This window comes from Dendrobates tinctorius, unplaced genomic scaffold (assembly GCF_039654945.1).
Source record: "Dendrobates tinctorius isolate UK_male_01 unplaced genomic scaffold, ASM3965494v1 ptg000222l, whole genome shotgun sequence".
Lineage (NCBI taxonomy): Eukaryota > Metazoa > Chordata > Amphibia > Anura > Dendrobatidae > Dendrobates > Dendrobates tinctorius.
In genome coordinates, this window is record NW_027361889.1 from 3,585,916 (window position 1) to 3,607,690 (window position 21,775).

At 44.5% G+C, this 21,775-nt stretch overlaps 1 pseudogene; it reads right to left on the minus strand.

The window, feature by feature from the left end:
- Positions 1-18,298, minus strand: part of LOC141058987 (cytochrome P450 2W1-like) — a 67,596-nt pseudogene extending 49,298 nt beyond the window's left edge.
- Between the last annotated feature and the right edge of the window lie 3,477 nt (positions 18,299-21,775).

Below are 21,775 nucleotides of genomic sequence, written 5' to 3' on the forward strand. Positions count from 1 at the left end.
GCCCACACAGCCCTCCAAACAGTATATCGACCCCCACACAGCCCTCCAAACAGTATGACGACCCCCACCACTGTCCTCCAAACAGTATAACCACCCCCCATATAGCCCTCCAAGCAGTATAACGTCCTCCACACAGCCCTCCAAAGAGTATGACGGCTCCCACACAGTCCTCCAAACAGTATAGTGCCCCCAATACAGTCCTCCATAGAGTATAACGGCCCCCACACAGCCCTCCAAAGAGTATGACAGCTCCCACACAGTCCTCCAAACAGTATAACGACCCTCACATGGCCCTCCAAACAGTATAACGGCTCTGACACAACCCTCCAAACAGTATAGTGGCCCCCACACAACCCTCCAAACAGTATAACGGCCCCCACACAGCCCTCCAAACAGTATAACGGCTCTGACACAGTCCTCCAAACAGTATAATGACCCCCACACAACCCCCCAAACAGTATAACGGCCCCCACACCAGCCCTCCAAACAGTATGACGGCTCCCACATAGCCCTCCAAAAATATAATAGCCCCTAAAGATGATTTTTACTAAATAAGGCGTCATCAAGGAGGCATACAGGTATGACTAATTTCAGTTGTATACAATCTCTATGCCCATATTATTAACTTGAAAAGCTCAATAGGGTGACAGATTCCCTTTAAAGGATTTTTCCGCTACTTTGATAATGATCACCTATCAGCCTTATCTGTTTGGCAAAAGCTGGATATAAACAGGGTTCAGAGCAGAACAACACCGTTGTGTCACACTATTTAGTGGCTGCTGCCAGAAACTCTGTACATACTTTACATCTGGCCTTTTAAAGGGCTCCATTTTTTATTCCTTTAAAATCCACTATACGTCTCCAGTGATGGGCCTTTTTTTTAGTGTCAATTTTTTTTATTCTTAGGCTGTGTGCCCACGTTGCGTTTTTTAAGCGTTTCCGCAGCGCTTTTAGACACGCGTTTCTGCCGCGGAAACGCTTAAGAAAAGCATCCCATGTAATCATAATTGAATCCGCACATGTTGTGCTAATGGTGCGTTTTTTTCTGCTGCGGAAACGCTTAGCGTAAAAAAACGCAGCATGTTCATTAATTTTGCGGAAACGCATGTGTTTCTGCAAACATACAATTGTATTGCAAAAGCGCATAGGAAAACGCATGCTAAAACGCATGCTAAAACGCGTAAGAAAAGCGTCAAAAACACTTACAAAAGCGCTTCATAAAATGCATGCGTTTTCCCGGGAAGAGGGTGTGCGTTTCCGCTCAGGAATATTCTGCATCAAAAACGCTACGTGGGCACATAGCCTTAAGGTCTTTACAAGGGGGAAGTGGCTCACAGGGGGTTCCTTGGGGGCGTGTCTTTAGGCTGCTCTGTATTATTACCCTGTGAGCTACACCCCATTAATAAGGACCAGAAACATTAGCACTAAATAACTCTTCAGTTCCAGGGTGGAGGGTCACTTTAACCGCTTCATGGTGTCCACAGTTTTCATTACGCCAGATATGTAGGCCACGTTACATTGCAGTGACCCACCAACACAGAAGTAAACAATATATTTATAGGTAATCACATGGTATTATGGTAAAACAAAAATGTTAAATATTTCTAATATTTTACAAATTGAATTACTTGGAATGACCTTTGTGTATTTACAACTTACTATGTATATCAGGATATTTAATCAAGAACAGAATACCCCACTGTATCGTAGTGGATGTGGTCTCTGTCCCACCAAGCATGAGATCAAATCTTTTCTGTAAACATTTTTTATTTTTCATCTTCTACTCTTTCCTAAAAAAAAGACACAAAGACATGAAAAAGTGATATTAATCTTCATGTCTTTACAGGCCACTTAAAATATCACACAAGGGAATCTACTGCTCATGCAGGCTTGGACTGGCCAACTGGGGAACAGGAGAATCTGTTATGATTGAGTCACCGAGGAGGAAAAAACAAAACACAAGCTCAGCCCAGAAAATGAGAGAGGTTGGAAACTAGCGGATTGCAGACCCCTAATCCTATCACACAACTAGCAGTAGCCGTGGAGTGTTCCTACGGTGATCCTAGACACCTCGTCACAGCCGGAGATCTACATAAGCCTAAAGAGAGAAAAGGGAAAAACTGACTGCCCCAGAGCAGACCCCAAAGCAATAGGCAGCCCCCAACATATAATGACGTGAAGCAAGATGAAAACACTAACACAGATAGAAAGATAGGTTGAGCAAACAATGGGGCCCAAGCTAACTAAAAAGGACAGGACAGAAAAGCTGCTGTCTGCAATCCGAGAAAACCCTGCTAAAAAATATTACCAACACAACTGATAAGCAAAAAGGATCCTGAAGTCACTAGACTTCAAACCCTATATCAGCACTCAGAATATTCTGGAAGCAGAGCAAAAGAGAACACTGATCAAGGAAAAAGAATCCAGCACACCCCCGGCCGGGGATGGCTGAACTCCAAAAAACAAAGTAAACAAAACCAAAACTAATACGTTCAATAGCAGAGCAAAAGCTTATCTTTGGGAAGAGGGAATCAGACTGGTCTCCAAGAATCCAGCAGAGAAATCACCAGCGACTCAGAAGGGCATCGGCTGCCTTATATCCAGTCTGAAGTTCCCGTTACCCAGTCACCATCTACCTGATCGGGTGTTTGGTTTCTTTCATCTAAATCAGCCTCACTACCTTCATTCACCAGAAGAGGGAGATCCTCGGACACAAAAGATGAATGAACAGATGAGCTCACAACAGTACCTCCCCCTTGAGGAGGGGTCACCGAACCCTCATCCAAGCCACCAGGCTGATCAGGATGAGCTCGATGAAAAGCACGCACCAATCTTTCGGCACGAATATCCGAGGCAGAGACCCAGGAATTATCCTCCTGACCATAACCCTTCCACTTAACCAAATACTGGAGTCTCCGTCTAGCCAGACGGGAATCCAGTATCTTCTCTACCTCATATTCCATGTTACCTTCAACCAACACAGGGTCAGGAGGTGCCGCCATAGGAACCACTGGTTCAACAAACCTCTTCAACAAGGACTTATGAAACACATTATGAATCTTAAATGTGACAGGAAGAGCCAACCGAAAAGAGACCGGATTAATAATCTCCAAAATCTTGTAAGGTCCAATAAATCTAGGTTTAAACTTTGGAGAAGCCACATTCATAGAGATATTCTTTGATGACAACCAGACCATATCACCCACCTTAAACCGGGGACCAATGGTCCTATGCTGGTTAGAAAACCGCTGGGCCTTTTCTTGGGAAAGAGACAACTTATCCACCACTTGGTCCCAAATCTGCGGCATTCTTTCCACCACAGTGTCAACCCCTGGACAGGCAGAGGACTCCACCTGCCCTGAAGAAAATCGAGGATGAAACCCAAAGTTACAGAAAAAGGGTGACATCAAAGTGGCAGAACTAGCTCTATTATTTAAAGCAAATTCGGCCAAGGGTAAAAATGAGACCCAATCATCCTGATCAGCAGATAGAAAACATCTCAAATAAGCCTCCAAAGTCTGGTTTGTTCTCTCCGTCTGCCCATTGGTCTGAGGGTGAAATGCAGAGGAGAAGGACAACTGAATTCACAACTTGGAACAAAAGGTCCTCCAGAATCTAGAGACAAACTGAACTCCTCTGTCCGATACAATATTCTCATGAATCCCGTGCAAACGAACCACCTGTTGCAAAAACAAGTGCACCAACTCTGAGGAAGATGGCAACTTAGGGAGTGGTACAAGATGGACCATCTTAGAGAATCTATCACAAATCACCCAGATAACAGTCATCCTCTGAGAGACAGACAGATCAGAAATAAAATCCATTGAAATATGGGTCCATGGCCTCCTGGGCACCAGCAAAGGCATCAACAACCCACTAGAACGAGAACAAGGCTTAGATCGGGAGCAAGTCCCACAGGACTGCACAAAATTTCTGACATCACGAGACAAGGCAGGCCACCAAAAAGACCGACTCACCAAATCTCTAGTACCAAAAATACCTGGATGACCAGCCAACGCGGAGCAATGAACCTCAGACATCACTTTCCTCCTCCACTGGTCAGGAACATATAACCTACCACTGGGACAACGCTCAGGCTTATCCTCCTGAAACTTCTCCAGAGCACGTCTCAAATCAGGCGAGATGGCAGAAAGAACCACCCCCTCACCTAAGATGGTAGCAGGCTTGGTCACAATAGGAGAATCGGCCAAAAAACTCCTAGAGAGTGCATCAGCCTTAACGTTCTTAGTGCCCGGGAGAAAGGAGACCACAAAATCAAAACGTGTGAAAAACAAGGCCCACCTGGCCTGTCTCGGATTCAAGCGCTTAGCCGACTCAAGGTAGATCAAATTCTTGTGGTCAGTGAGGACCACAACTTGATGTCTAGCTCCCTCCAACCAATGTCTCCCCTCCTCAAATGCCCACTTCATGGCCAACAGTTCTCGATTCCCCACATCATAGTTGCGTTCTGAAGGAGAGAACTTTCGGGAAAAGAAGGCACAGGGGTTCATTTTAGATGTTACAGGATCTTTTTGGGACAAAACAGCTCCTGCACCAGTCTCTGAAGCATCCACCTCCACCTGAAATGGAAGTGAGACATCGGGTTGTCGCAAAACCGGAGAAGAAGTGAACCTCCGCTTCAGCTCCTGAAACGAAGAAACAGCCTCTGGAGACCAATTCAGCAAATCAGCGCTCTTCTTAGTCAAATCAGTCAATGGTTTGGCAATAACAGAAAAATTGGCTATAAACTTACGATAAAAATTAGCAAAACCCAAAAACTTCTGGAGAGCCTTCAAAGAAGTGGGCTGCACCCAATCATAAATGGCCTGTACCTTGGCCGGGTCCATTTCAATAGTTGACGGAGACAAAATAAATCCCAAAAATGAAATCCTCTGTACACCAAAAAGACATTTCGATCCCTTAACATACAGGGAGTTTTCCCTCAAAATCCGGAACACAGTCCGAACATGTTCCACATGAGAGTCCAAATCCCTGGAAAAGATCAAAATATCATCCAAATAGATGATCAGAAACTTATCCACAAAGTCCCAGAAAATATCGTTCATGAAGCACTGGAAGACAGAAGGGGCGTTAGTGAGCCCAAAAGGCATCACCAGGTACTCAAAATGTCCCTCCGGAGTATTAAACGCTGTCTTCCATTCATCCCCATGCTTAATGCGAATAAGATTATACGCCCCCTGAGGTCAAGCTTGGTAAACCAGCAAGCACCTTCAACTCAAGAAAATAGGTCAGAAATCAGGGGTAATGGATACTGATATTTAACAGTAATTTTGTTAAGGGAGCGATAGTCAATACAGGACCTTAATGAACCATCCTTCTTGGCCACAAAAAACCCCCAGCACCCAAGGGTGAAGAGGATGGTCTAATATGACCCTTCTCAAACGACTCCTTAATATAAGAATGCATAGCCTCATGTTCGGGTACAGATAAATTAAAAAGTCGACCCTTGGGAAATTTACACCCCGGACTCAGCTCAATTGCACAGTCATAACTCCTATGAGGAGGCAAAGACGCAGACTTACTCTCACTAAACACATAAAAATCAGCCAAATAGTCAGGAACCTCATGCGACTGGGGAGAGGTGGAGAAAACAGGAGTGTCACTCAGAGCACACCAACAACCCCAACTCACCACAGACAGAGATTTCCAATCCAAAACTGGATTATGGATTTGCAACCAGGGGAACCCCAGCACGATGGTATCATGCAAATTATGCAACACCAAAAATCTGCAATTTTCTTGATGGTCTGGGGCGACCCGCACCTGGGTCTAAAACTGAGGTTTATTCTTCGCCAAAGGAGTAGCATCAATTCCCCTCAAAGGAATAGGCGTCCGCAGGGGTGTCATAGGGAAACCACAACGTTTAGCAAAATCTAAATCCATTAGGTTCAAGGCTGCTCCTGAGTCCACAAAGGCTTTAGCAGAAAATGTGGACAGGGAGCAGATCAGAGTAATTGCCAGAAGAAACTTAGGTTGTACACCACCTACAGCAAATGTGTGTGCAAAACGTTTATCTCGTTTAGGGCAGACAGAAATAATATGAGAGGCATCTCCACAGAAAAAACACAGCTTATTACGCCTTCTGAACTCCTGACGTTGCGCCCTAGACAAAACTCTATCACATTGCATAGGTTCAGACATTTGTTCAACAGGTGGCAGCATTTCCCGTATAATTTTACGTTCACGTAAACGCCGATCAACCTGAATGGCTAATGACATAGAGTCGTCAAGACCAGAGGGAACAGGAAATCCCACCACAGTATCTTTTACGGTTTCTGACAAACCCTTCCGAAAGAGAGTTGCCAAGGCACCATCATTCCAAGTGGTGAGGACCGCCCACTTTCGGAATTTTTGACAGTACAGTTCTGCAGAATCTTGACCCTGGCTCAATGCCAACAGGGTCTTTTCAGCTTGATAAATTGCATTAGGTTCATCATACAACAACCCCAAGGCCTGAGAAAATGCGTCCACATTAGTTAGAATAGGATCATCTGGTACTAAAGAAAACGCCCAATCCTGGGGATCGCCGCGCAGCAAGGAGATGACAATTTTAACCTGCTGCACAGAGCTCCCCAATGAGTTAGGCTTCAAGGCAAGAAATAATTTATAATTATTCTTAAAATTCAAAAATTTTGACCGATCCCCAAAAAACACATCAGGAGTGGGGATTTTTGGTTCAGCAGCGTGTGAATGAGCAAGATAGGCGGAAATTCCTCGCACTTCAGCAGCAAGCTGCTCCACACGATCAGACAATTGCTTAAACTCCATCAGAAAAAAAAAAAATTCTAAAAGAGGAAAAAATATACACAAAAAAAAAAAAAAAAAAAATTCTGACACTGTTTTCTTTTTTTTTTTAAACAATTCCTTCCTGCTTTTGAGTACCCTAGAATCTGCGGTATGGCTGGTGATTCTGTTATGATTGAGTCACCGAGGAGGAAAAAACAAAACACAAGCTCAGCCCAGAAAATCAGAGAGGTTGGAAACTAGCGGATTGCAGACCCCTAATCCTATCACACAACTAGCAGTAGCCGTGGAGTGTTCCTACGGTGATCCTAGACACCTCATCACAGCCGGAGATCTACATAAGCCTAAAGAGAGAAAAGGGAAAAACTGCCCCAGAGCAGACCCCAAAGCAATAGGCAGCCCCCAACATATGACGGTGAGGCAAGATGAAAACACTAACACAGATAGAAAGATAGGTTGAGCAAACAATGGGGCCCAAGCTAACTAAAAAGGACAGGACAGAAAAGCTGCTGTCTGCAATCCGAGAAAACCCTGCTAAAAAATATTACCAACACAACTGATAAGCAAAAAGGACCCTGAAGTCACTAGACTTCAAACCCTATATCAGCACTCAGAATATTCTGGAAGCAGAGCAAAAGAGAACACTGATCAAGGTAAAAGAATCCAGCACACCCCCGGCCGGGGATGGCTGAACTCCAAAAAACAAAGTAAACAAAACCAAAACTAATAAGTTAAATAGCAGAGCAAAAACTTATCTTCTGGGAAGAAGGAATCAGACTGGTCTCCAAGAATCCAGCAGAGAAATCACCAGCGACTCAGAAGGGCGTCGGCTGCCTTATATTCAGTTTGAAGTTCCCGTTACCCAGTCACCATCTACCTGATCGGGTGTTTGGTTTCTTTCATCTAAATCAGCCTCATTACCTTCCTTCACCAGAAGAGGGAGATCCTCGGACACAAAATATGAATGAACAGATGAGCTCACAACAAGAATCCTTTGGTGGGCCAGTGTGAAGGAGTGATGATGAGCAGTGCTATTGCATTTCCTAAAAGAAAACACACAGACATGAAAGATTGATATTAATCTTCATGTCTTTACAGGCCACTAAAAAGTATCTCACAGTGGAATCTACTGCTCAAGCAGGCTCGGACTGGCCGACAGGGGAACAGGAGAATCCTCCGGTGGGCCACTGTGAAGGCGTGCTGATGAGCAGTGCTATTGCACTTGCGAAAAAAAGACACAAACACATCTAAAAGTGATATTAATCTTCATGTCTTTACAGACCACTAAAAAGGATCTCACAGTAGAATCTACCACTCAAGCAGGCTCGGACTGGCCGACAGAGGAACAGGAGAATCCTCCTGTGGGCTCCTGTGAAGGAGTGCTGATGAGCAGTGCTATTGCACTTGATTTATTTGCAGAAAAAGGTATAATCTAATTATTTAATTATTCAGTAAACAAGCTAGCCAAATGAATATTACACAGAAGCAAAAATAAATTTGTGTACTACGGTCAGGTCATTTTGCCTGCAGCAGAACAGTGAGTCAATGTTATTGATAGGCCTTTGCCAGACCAGTCCGACACTGTGCTTAAGCATTATGCAATAACTTAATTTTGCCTCATTGAGTGCCCATCCCAGCAACATTTGGACTAGGGAGGAAAAGCTTCCAGCAGTCGATTGTTTGTGATATTTTTCTTTTTACCCAATAGGGGCGAGTTGTAGTAATGCTGAAGACACATTAGTAAAACTCATGATCCAGTTTTGGATCTAACAGTTTAAATGGATAAGTTGAACTTTTTTCCCTTTGGCTGGGTGCCAAAGTGACGTGATTGCCCCCGGTGGCCATTAGAATTACTACACGTGGTGTTTCATTCTGAGTTGCCCGGTGGTGGTTAGTGGTATCGCACGTTAGTTTAGGTTTAATATGCACGTAATTAGTATTCAGTTGTGACGCTCTATAAAAGAGTGTCAGGTGGGTTTAATCACTGCTGGTGATATTGTGTTCATTTGGGAAGGAAGCCTGGGTGAACATGGAGCTGAACATGAGTCCTGCGCAGTCAGCCAGAGGGGACAAGGGGCAGCTAATGGTGTCTGCAGGAAGTGCTGGCATGGCGTGGAGGAGTCGCAGTTTATGGTGTCGGCGGGAAGTGTTTGCATGGCTTGGTGGAGTGGCGACTATGGAGAGAGTTGCACTCGGCATGCTCGACTTGGTTGTTGAGAGCTGGACTCAAGCATGCTTAAATTCTTGGCAGAGGCTGACTCATTTTGGGACTCTGTTACTGGACCGCTGCAATTGGTGGTGGACTCTGCTCCAAGGCTGCACTATGGTGAAGGATCCGAGATGGTGATGGATCCGTGTGGAGGAGAAGACGCACGCAGGTGGTGGGGCTCTGTTGCAGGAGCATAAGCACAGAGCATAAAGATAAGTGGTTCCCCCTGTATTGTCTTCTTTCCTTTAGTGTCTCTAGTGCAGTGGTGGGATTAGTCTCCGCACCGACCAATTCCCTAGTGAGGGATTAGGTGCAGGGCGAGCAAGGGTTTTAAGGTACGCATGCGGCGCCCGGTGCGGAGCCGGCATAGGGAACGTTAGGAGTGCAGGGACACTGGCTCAGGGGAGCTCAGGAGGTCTCCACTTCCCTATTCCCTATTGCAGGGCCCACCATTGTTAATGTTACCCAGGTCCCCCTTATTATGTAAATTCGCCTTACTGGAGGCGGGGTTTCCAGGATGTATGTATAACGTGTAATTCCTAAATTCGCCGGGTGGAGGCGGCGTATCCATCTACACGTTTTATTATTTAAATTCGCCCCACTGGAGGCGGTGTATCCAGGGTCACGTTGTCGTATGGGTTCGCCTTGCGGTACCTGCTGCGTCCAGAGACATGTGACCGTGACATTTAGGCTTTTATGTACAGTACTATGACAAGTTATTCGGAGTGTTGAACTTGAGTACCATCTAGTGTCTTAAAGCCATAATTACACTTTTTTCTACAGTAAAATTATAGGCTACATCATTCATGGCACTGTCAAATATAAAGAGTTTCCAGCTTGATAATAAAGAAAAACATTTTATTGATATTTATACATAAAAGCAAAACAAAAAAAAACGATTAACACCTTAACCATCCAAGCCATTTTCCGTTTTTGCATTTTCGCTTTTGCTCCCTTTCTTCTCAGAGCCATAACTTTTTATTTTTTGGTCAAAATGGCCATGTGAGGGCTTATTTTTGGCGGGATGAGTTGTATTTTTGAACAACGCCATTGGTTTTAACATATCGTGTACTGATAACGGGAAAAAAAATCCAAGTGTGGTGAAATTGCAAAAAAAGTGCAATCTCACACTTGTTCTTGTTTTGCTTTTTTTTTACTAGGTTCACTAAATGCTAAAACTGACCTGTCATTATGATTCTCCAGGTCATTACGAGTTCATAGACACCCAACATGTCTACGTTCTTTTTTTATTTAAGAAGTAAAAATTTTTTCCAAAGTTAGTTAAAAAAAAAATTGTGAGATTTTCCGATACCCGCAGCGTCTCCATTTTTCGTGATCTGGGGTTGGGTGAGGGCTTATTTTTTGCGCGCCGAGCGTTGTTTTTTATTGATACCATTTTGGTGCAGATATGATCTTTTAATCGCCCGTTATTGCTTTTTAATGCAATGTTGTGACGACCAAAAAACATAATTCTGGCATTTTGATTTTTTTCTCGTTACAACGTTTAGCGACCGGGTTAATTCCTTTTTCATTGATAGATTGGGCGATTCTAAACGTGGCGATACCAAATATGTGTATGTTTTATTTTGAATGGGGCGAAAGGGGGGTGATTTGAACTTTTATGGGGTGATTTGAACTTTTATATTTTTAAAAACATTTTTTTTCCTTACTTTTGGCATGCTTCAATAGTCTCCATGGGAGTCTAGAAGTGGCCATAACCCGATCGGCTCTGCTACATAGAGGCGATGATCAGATCGCCTGTATATAGCAGAATTACTCACTTACTATGAGCGCCGGCTACCAGGCGGCGCTCATAACAATCTGGCACTGAAAACCATAGAGGTCTCCAGGAGACCTCTCTGGTTGTCATGCCAACCCACCGGTGACCCGCGAACACGTGACGGGGGTCACCGATGGGTGAATTTCCGGCATGATTGCCGGAAGCGCATATTAAATGCCGCTTTCAGAGTTTGACAGCGGCATTTGACTGATTAATAGCCGCGGTGGATCGCGATTCAACCTGCAGCTGTTAGCGGCACAGCACATGTCAGCTGTTCAAAACAGCTGACATGCCCAGGGGAAGATTTGGGCTCAGCTCCGGAGCTCACATCAAAGGGAGTCCGACATCGGTGTACTGTTACCCCCGATGTCAGAAAAGGGTTAATACATAAAAACAAAGCAAAACAAACTACTAAAAATGCAGACCTCCAAAAAAGGGAGGGGGGACACAGACCGTATATTACAAATCCAAATAGTAAGATGGGATTTTTGTTTGTAATAAAGTGAAAATGTATGTGCAAAAATCATCAAAATCAACCAGTATATTACCTAGATCCAAAGGCCACCAGAGGGAATAGCAGATGCTGTGTCCTCCTCGCACCCCGACGCAGTTTCACCTATGCTTCTTCCGGGGGCATCACTTTATTTAGTATACTTTTGATATGTTTGCATAAACAAAAATCCTATGCTACTAATTGGATTTGGAATGTATGATCTGTGTTCCCCTACCTTTTTTGGAGGCCTACTGCCCTGTCATTTTAGTATATATATACAGTCATATGTAAAAGTTTGGGCACCCCTATTAATGTTAACCTTTTTTCTTAATAGCAATTTTGGTTTTTGCAACAGGTATTTCAGTTTCATATATCTAATAACTGATGGACTCAGTTATATTTCTGGATTCAAATGAGGTTTATTGTACTAACAGAAAATGTGCAATCTGCATTTAAACAAAATTTGACCGGTGCAAAAGTATGGGCACCCTTATCATTTTCTTGATTTGAACACTTCTAACTACTTTTTACTGACTTCCTGAAGCACTAAATTGGTTTTGTAACCTCATTGAGCTTTGAACTTCATAGCCAGGTGTATCAAATCATGAGAAAAGATATTTAAAGTGGCCACTTGCAAGTAGTTCTCCTATTTGATTCTCCTATGAAGAGTGGCATCATGGGCTCCTCAAAACAACTCTCAAATGATCTGAAAACAAAAATTATTCAACATAGCTTTTCAGGGGAAGGATACAAAAAGTTGTCTCAGAGATTTAACCTGTGAGTTTCCACTGTGAGGAACATAGTAAGGAAATGGAAGAACACAGGTACAGTTCTTGTTAAGCCCAAAAGTGGCAGGCCAAGAAAAATATCAGAAAGGCAGAGAAGAAGAATGGTGAGAACAGTCAAGGACAATCCACAGACCACCTCCAAAGACCTGCAGCATCATCTTGCTGCAGATGGTGTGACTGTGCATCGGTCAACAATACAGCGCACTTTGCACAAGGAGAAGCTGTATGGGAGAGTGAGGCGAAAGAAGCCGTTTCTGCAAGCACGCCACAAACAGAGTCACCTGAGGTATGCAAAAGCACATTTGGACAAGCCAGTTACATTTTGGAAGAAGAAACAAAGATTGAGTTGTTTGGTCATACAAAAAGGCGTTATGCATGCGCTGTATTGTTGACCGATGCACAGTGACACCATCTGCAGCAAGATGATGCTGCAGGTCTTTGGAGGTGGTCTGTGGATTGTCCTTGACTGTTCTCACCATTCTTCTTCTCTGCCTTTCTGATATTTTTCTTGGCCTGCCACTTCTGGGCTTAACAAGAACTGTACCTGTGTTCTTCCATTTCCTTACTATGTTCCTCACAGTGGAAACTGACAGGTTAAATCTCTGAGACAACTTTTTGTATCCTTCCCCTGAAAAGCTATGTTGAATAATCTTTGTTTTCAGATCATTTGAGAGTTGTTTTGAGGAGCCCATGATGCCACTCTTCATAGGAGAATCAAATAGGAGAACTACTTGCAAGTGGCCACTTTAAATACCTTTTCTCATGATTTGATACACCTGGCTATGAAGTTCAAAGCTCAATGAGGTTACAAAACCAATTTAGTGCTTCAGGAAGTCAGTAAAAAGTAGTTAGGAGTGTTCAAATCAAGAAAATGATAAGGGTGCCCATACTTTTACACCGGTCAAATTTTGTTTAAATGCAGATTGCACATTTTCTGTTAGTACAATAAACCTCATTTGAATCCAGAAATATAACTGAGTCCATCAGTTAGTAGATATATGAAACTGAAATAGCTGTTGCAAAAACCAAAATTGTTATAAAGAAAAAAGGTTAACATTAATAGGGGTGCCCAAACTTTTACATATGACTGTATCTATATATATATATATATATATATACTCCCTAAGGAGAGTCACCTTTTAGTGCAAATATATCTGAGTATTTATCCAGTTTTATCATCATGTTTGACAGTGTAGCTAGACCAATGGATACAGGGAAAAAACAAAGCTATATTCTCCCTGCAGCCACTTGCTTACAGTCATCAGGGAAGGGCAGGAGGCAGTAACAGTCACCGCTCACTACCCATTCAGAAGTTGCTGTCACTCCTCCTGCACCTTGATTGACAGTTGTGTATGCGTGCAGACTGTGTGGGCACAGCAGCTAAACATTGTTTTTTACCTTTTCATCCTTTAGCACGAGCTCTTCCGTGTACATCCTGAAAGAATCTTCACACTGAACTTCTTTTGCTTCCTTAATGAGAACCTTCAAAATTTCATTTAGTTGATTAATCCTGTTCATAACAAATCCAGGTTCTTTGACAACATATTTCAGGATCGGGAAGACCAGAGGCGTATCTAGGCTTCCTGGCACCCGGGGCAAGAATTTGGTTCGGCGCCCCCCCCCCCACACCAAGTACATATGCAACTTGCACTCTTAGTCATGTACCCACAAGCTGCTCCTCCTAATGCTCTCAATGTTCAGTAAAAAACTGAGAGAAGCAGGATGAGAAGCTCGTTGTCAAGTATGAAAATCGCATATGAGTGAAGTGTCCATGTGATGAGTACTGGAACCTGCAGAGCTGAATCCTGACATTGCAGCTTCTGAATTCTCACAACGAATGCACTGCACACATTTAGGATTCTCCCTTGTCGATGTACAGTCATGTCAGCACAGGTATGTGATTTATATACTTCTGGCCACACTTCGAGTAGAAGTGCCCGGCCCCGCTGTGTTCATTTTCATTGAGAGAGGCCACACACGTCTAGTCAGCATGTGACCGCATGTATGTAAATTACCGGCACGAGAGAATCCTGACAGCGTTCAGTGAGCACTGTGAGAATTCAGAAGTCTGCAGTCACATAGAATGACTGCAGACTCAGCATAAACCTGGACAACCCTTTTAATGTTCCTAACAAATAAAAACATGAGAATTAGTATCACAAATAACATTTACATCCAAGTACCTTATAGATGACGTCGTCTCTGGAGTCGTTCTCCTTTTCTTCTTCTTGTCCAAACCCCATGATGAGTTTTCTCACCCACATCTTGTCTCTGCAAACTTCCATCTTCTCCGGTCTTCTGCAGCAAATCTCCACGCGATGCCCTTAAAGATAGAAGTGTCATTATAATGCTTCTAAATAAAAATGTCTGTAATATACTGTCGCCTCACACTATTCCCCTCCCTCCTCTAATATCCCTCTGTTCACCATACTGTCTCATCATATATTTACCCCCTCACTCTCTATACTGTCTGCTCACACATACCCCTGATTCCCTATACTGTGTCCGCATACATTAACCCGTTCGCTCCCCATACTGTCTGCACCCAACCCCCATACTGTTTCCTCATACATACTCTGTGTCCTCAAATCTCCCCACACACATTAAATCCCCCCATCCCCACTCCAAATCCCTCACACACATTAAATAACCCCCCATCCCCACTCCAAATCCCCCACATATTAACCCCATCCCTACTCATTAACCCCCTCAAACAATAACCCCCATCCCCACTCATTAATTCCATCCACACTCATTAACCCCCCGTCCATACTCCCAAATCCCCCAACATATTATGCACCCCCCCACTCCAAATCCCCTACACATTAATTCCATCCCCACTCATTAACCCTCCACAAATTAATTCCATCCCCACTCAATAGCCCCTATTCCCACTCATTAACCTCCCACTCAACCCCCATCCCCACTCATTAACCCGCCACACATTAACCCCCATCCCCACTCATTAACTCCCCACACACATTAACCCCCATCCCCACTCATTAACCCCCCACACACATTAACCCCCATCCCCACTCATTAACCCCCCAGACATTAATTCCATCCCCACTCATTAACCCTCCACAAATTAATTTCATCCCCACTCAATAACCCCCATCCCCACTCATTAATCCCCCACACATTAACCCCCATCCCCACTCATTAACCCCCCACACATTAACCCCATCCCCACCCCCACTCATTAACCCCCCACACATTAACCCAATCCCCACCCCCACTCATTAACCCCCACACATTAACCCCATCCCCACTCTTTACCCCCCACACAGTAGCCCCCATCCCCACTCATTAACCCCCCACTCATTAACCCCCATCCATTAACCCCATCCCCACTCTTTAACCCCCCACACAGTAACCCCCATCCCCACTCTTTAACCCCCCACACATTAATTCCCATCCCCACATTAACCTCATCTCCACTCATTAACCCCACTACACATTAACCCCATCGCCACACATTAACACCCCCCATCTTCGGTGGTTTCTTCAGCTCCACATTGGAGCACACTTACCACCAGCGCTGAGCGTTCACTCTGGGCGCCGGGGAGTGACGTCAGCAGCGTGATCACACGACATGTCACGCTGCTGACGTCGCTCTGGCCCGGCGGTCAGAGCTACATTTGTACTGGCGTCTATACAGACGCCAGTACAATTGTTCCCTGGGAGCAGGCACGCGCACCTTCTCTGCGCCAGCTGTCAGCTTGACAGCTGACACAGAGCATCGCCGACTCTCAGGCCGGGGGGGGCGGCAGAACGCAGCCACCAGGGAGGACACTGCGGACCGCTGCATTGCGGCCCGGACTGCGCCCCCTGCCGGCTGCGCCCGGGGCAACTGCCTCGGCTGCCCCCCCTAGATACGCCCCTGGGGAAGACTTAAAACTGAAAGAGGAAACATATAATCAATGAAATTCTGAGCAGGTATCTGTATTCCATATCGCAAAAGGAAACACTGACTGTGGGTACATCTTTTTTTATAATATCAGCTATATGGTAATATACCATAAAATTACTGCTTGCACTAATAGGGCTTGCTCACACATTGAGTTTTTTCCATCACAGATCTATTTTCATGTGAAAAATGCAAATCAATGCAAGAACAACAGCAACAGATCTTGTCAATGTAAGGTTTCGTTTGGCAGAGTGTGATTTGGAAACCCCGATCACCAGTGAAACGTGATGAAGTGGCAATGTCTTCCCTCACACTAAGGCCGTGTTCACACATTCAGTATTTGGTCATATTTTTATTTTAGTATTTGTAAGCCAAAATCAGGAATGGGTGAAATGCAGAGGCATGCACGCTTTTCTATTATATTATAAGATGCTCCCATTACTAACCCCATAGTGAGTTTTATAATAAACATACAGCAAGAATAAAATCCTTTATATGAAATACACATTTACTAAAAAATTGGAAACAAAGTTATACTCACCTTTATGGCTCAAATCAATTGATGCCCAGGTCCCCTGTAAAAAAGCAGAAATAATAAATAACCGTATCCCTCACCTGTTCGCTGTAAAGAAGGTAATCCATACTGTCTCACGCCGTAATCCATGTCTGCGACATCTGGTTTTCAAACTGAAATGTGGTACGATGTGATTGTTTAGGCTGAAAAGCAGGGGACACTGAGTTGCTGAGAGTGCAGCTGCAGTAACGAGTTGTGATGTTATAGAGGTTACCGCCTGTCACTGAAGCTATGTTCCCAAGCTCAATTCACTGTGAGCTGCTGTATGAATTGCGGTGACCTCAATGAGATCACCACTAGCACCATGATAATTTTCTCACTGTGCTAGTGGTGATCACATTGAGGTCTCCACAGTTCATCGTTCTGGCTGAAAGTGAACTGAGCGTGGAAATGCAGCTTCAGTGACAGGCGGTAAACTCTGTCTTTTTAAAAAATTTTTTTTTACAGGGGACATCAGAGGGGTATCTTCATGTCGGACAGGTGAGGGATATGGTTGTTTATTATTATTATTATTAATTTTTTAAAGGGGACATGGGCTTTAATGGATTTTAGGTGTAAAGGTGAGTATAACTTGTTTTTTTATTTTTAAATAAATGTGTAAAACTGGGTGTAGCGTTTTATTTCCAAACTTACTATGGGTTTAATAATGTGGGCGTGTTTTTTACTCCTCAACCTTGGGCTTGAAGTCAGCTGACAATACAAAGCTGACATGAACCCCAACCCTATTACTCCACTTGCCGCCACCACAGGGCAAGTGGGAAGAGCAAGGCTAAGCGCCATATTTGGCACATCTTATGGATGCACCATTTCTGGGGCGACTGAGGTCTGATGATGATAGCCCGGGAAGGGGGAAATATCTCGGCCCCATCCCAGCCTATTAATATCAATCCACAGCTGTCCATTTAGCCTTTGTTGGTTTGAAATTATAGGGGGACCCTATATTTTTTTTCTGTGGTCGCATAAACTCATCAGCAAAGACTAATCAAACAGCTGTAATACCCAGGGAACCTTTTGGGGTATTGTTCCTTTTCACAGATAACTAACATCAGCCCCCAGCTGTGGGCTTTCCCTCTGCTGGTTATGAAAATTATGTGGGAGCCCACTTCCTTTTTTTAGTGTAGTTCTTTATTTTACACAGAATGTACACAGCAGGTGCTGAATATAACTTCCATCATTGTCGCCTGGCTGTGCTGATCTCAGGGAGTCCAAGCGACAATCATGAGAGCTGCTTTCAGAAGTAGGCGCCTGGAAAAAGGTGCAAACTGTACCGCTTCTTCCCAGGTGCTGGTGCGTGTCACGCTGATAACATACGGATGTCATCCGTGTGTGACATGAGGGAACATGTGTGCGGAACGCATTTTGTCCGTACTGTGCAAAAAAACTGGCATGTCTGTGGGTTTTTCACAAGGACACACAGTCCATTTGAAAAAACCTGACAACTGCGCCCTACCATTGAATACAGTGGGTGTGTGTATGTCCGCATTTAGGATCCTTAAAAAATTGACCACATACGGACACAAAAAACGGACTGAAACTCATGACCTTTGTTTTGTCATTGTCTTTCACTGCGATATAATTTATTTACTAATCATAATTTTGATTGATACTATATACTTTACCTTTGCACTTGGAGTACCAGTATTAACAAGAAGCTCATCCATGATGGTTATTATCTTCTGGAATATTGGGTCATCATAGTCAAATCGTCTCCCAAACTCAACATCCCAAAAGCTATATTAGGGGCAGCAAGATAGAGCACTCTCTTATCAAACTGTTTACCTGGAATGACATATAATGATGCTCATTATACTGTAGGGACCGAACACTACAAACAGATGAAACCACATTCCTACCTCCAGTCAATATTTATTGTCATGTATCATCAGTCTATGATTAAGGGCTTTTTTGTAAACCTGAAACGAGGTTTCCTGAATCCAAAATTGACTATTTTTAACTGATGTGCACATTGCATTTAATTTTTATTTCATGCTATTAAAGTTTTAACCCCCCCCCCCTTTTTTATTTTTTGGTGCTGGAGAATATCCTAATTGGATTTTTTTTTTTGTCGGTGCTTGACCTGGAAGACAGACTAGTGCATACTCTACGCACCACACCCAAACCACAGACCGTCTACAGTATGCTGCTCATGGTGCATTCACATTGTGTTCAGGCACCCATCTGGTGTTACGTCCCAATCCCACACAAAATGGGATTCGGAAGTATGTCATACGGGGCCATAGACTATAATGGTGCTGACAGAGCGATCAGGTTCTCTGACATGCATCATTTTCGGGTGTGTACACCTACTGGAAGCGGACACTCAGACGTAGCAGAGTGCACACCCAAAAATTATGCACAACAGAGCGAACATTCACTCTGTCTGTGCACTTCTGTAGTCTATGTCCCCGTTGGCACAATTCTGTTTAGCAGGGGGTTCGGACGTAAAGCCCTGACGTAGCCACTTAATGGGTCCCTGAACGCAGTGTGAAAGCACCCTAAAAGTTTTTTTGGGGGGATTTCTATCTAGATTATCTGATCAATGGGCTGAATTAATTATTTTTTTTTTCCTATCGTCAGCTTATACTAACAAATCTACAAATTTTTGAATATTAGAAGAGGTTCAAAGCTTTGACAGAAGGTGGGCAGGCAAGTTGTATTTGTAGAAACTGGGAGGCATGACTGAGGTAATTGAAATTACTTAAAGGGGTTGGGGTTGTCCTACGTAGAGTTGAGCGACTTTTGGTTTTTTAGGGTCGAGTTTCGTTTCGTGAAATCCGACTTTTCCAAAAGTCGGGTCGAGCAAGATCGGCCGATTATAGGGAAAAGTCGGGGTCGTCCCGAAACACGAAACCCAATGTAAGTCAATGGGGAATAAAAGTCGGCAGTGAGAGGAGGACAGGAAACACACCTACAGTGCCCATTTGAATGCCAAAAGCATCAATTCTTCTTACTTAAGCTGTCAACCTTAATTAACTTCATAATACAAGTTACGCACTGAAAAATGGGGGTTATTTGGCTAAAGTTGTGGGGGGGTAGGGCTGGCTCCAGGTTTTCATGTGCCCTGGGCGAAAGAGCGCCCCTTTAACACATACCACAACTCATCATGCTCCGATACGGCAGAGACATAGCGGTATAGTACAATGAAAAATACTTCACTTTTTACATCTCATGACGAGGCCCATCTATTTCTCCATACAGAATCATTGGTCCCATATAATGTTTGAAACAGTATATGATGAGCTCCACATAATGCTACAGTATATGTTGGTCCCCATGGATGAAGCTCCACTGTCTTATGGGCCCAAATAATGCTCCAAACATAATGGGCCCCATTTCTAATGCTCTAGTGTATAATGGGCCCTGTAAATGCTGCTCCAGTGTCTGATGTCCACCTTTGGAATGTTCCAGTGTATGGTGGGCCCCATCTATCATTCTCCAGAGTATAGTGCTCCCCAAAAATTGCTGCCCAACATTGAAAACAATCAAATAAGTCTCCTCGCTAGGGAATCCCTGTACTAGTCTGGACTCCTCGTTGTCCCCATCTTCCATCTCACTGCACAGTTTTTCAACCTTGCAAGTGCTGTGATCCTGAGCAAGCAGGGGGGGCCCACTCGTTGGTGACGGCACTGGCACAGGGCCCCTGATAGTACGGTGGTGTGTCTGATGGCGGGTGGGCCGAACCTGCACTTTCATCTGCAGCTTCCTCTTTGTCACCGTGTAAGATGGAACTGTATATGGGAAGGGTAACCTGAGTTTCATCAGGGTCAGATTCAGGCCGTGTAGCGTGCGAGGGGAATGTAGTGGTCTGGGTCAATGTACCAGCAGATTCATCGAGCAGTGGCTGGGCATCAGTGCACTTGTGTCGCCCCCAGGAGTACGGTCGCCACAGTGGCATTACCTTCCTCCTAGGGAGTGTGATGTCATGCTTGGGAGCAACGAAGGATCTCTCTAGCAGGTTAACTGATTGGGCGGCGTTATTCCCACGAGTCATGACCCTCCAAACAGCGTTCATGAAGGCAAAGTGTTTGTTTTACGTGGGCAGTATGGTTGCAAAGCTGAACCTTAAAGGAATGTCCAGAAGGGAACTACCAGGAGTGGAGCCTACGGTTAAATTCGACTCCACCTGGGAAACCTCAACCATGCCAGCTACAGAGCAGATGCACACAATGCAAGCTTAATTCCGTTAACGAACGAGACTCCGTCATGCCCCGCGGTCCGAGTCCGGCTTACTAGAGGGACACGTGAGGCTCTGGCACATGAGATTGGCCAATAACTGGTGTGTCATGCCCTTACATGTCCGTGGCTGCATGTGCGCTACACTGAAAAGGCCATCGTTTGTTGCTTACAGGTGCAGATAACCCGCTGAACAACGTCAGTGATGGGGATCACTGATTACAATTATTACCCGCGAACGATGATTTCCCAGTAAGTGCAGGTCAACCGCAGTTCCGGAATTAGGCCTAACCGTCATTCCTGAAAAAATGAAAAACTTACGTGTGCAAACCAGAGGTGCTGTAGCTTGCTTAACAGCTCGCCAGCCGTTCTCACGCCAGTATGGATTACACGTGATTGCACAAAGGTGAGAAAGGGTACCGTATCCCCGGATAACATGTATGGATAGCGTACACATTCAAAATATATGTCTATACATCAGGAGGCAGGCTCAGACGGTGTTAGGCCCAGTGTGGATTGCACGTGATTGCACAAAGGTGAGAAAGGGTACCGTATCCCCGGATAACATGTATGGATAGCGTACACATTCAAAATATATGTCTATACATCAGGAGGCAGGCTCAGACGGTGTTAGGCCCAGTATGGATTGCACGTGATTGCACAAAGGTGAGAAAGGGTACCGTATCCCCGGATAACATGTATGGATAGCGTACACATTCAAAATATATGTCTATACATCAGGAGGCAGGCTTAGACGGTGTTAGGCCCAGTATGGCTTGCACGTGATTGCACAAAGGTGAGAAAGGGTACCGTATCCCCGGATAACATGTATGGATAGCGTACACATTCAAAATATATGTCTATACATCAGGAGGCAGGCTCAGACGGTGTCAGGCACAGTATGGATTTGACGGCCCAGACTACACAGCGGAGGAGCAGGGAGAGGTAAAATTGCAAATGCTGGGGCCCTGCCCAAGCAAGGGGGGCCCACTCGTGGGCGTCGGTACTGGCACTGGGCCCCTCATAGTACGGCGGTGTGTCTGACGGCGGGTGTGCACCACCACCGTCAGAGACACTTGATTG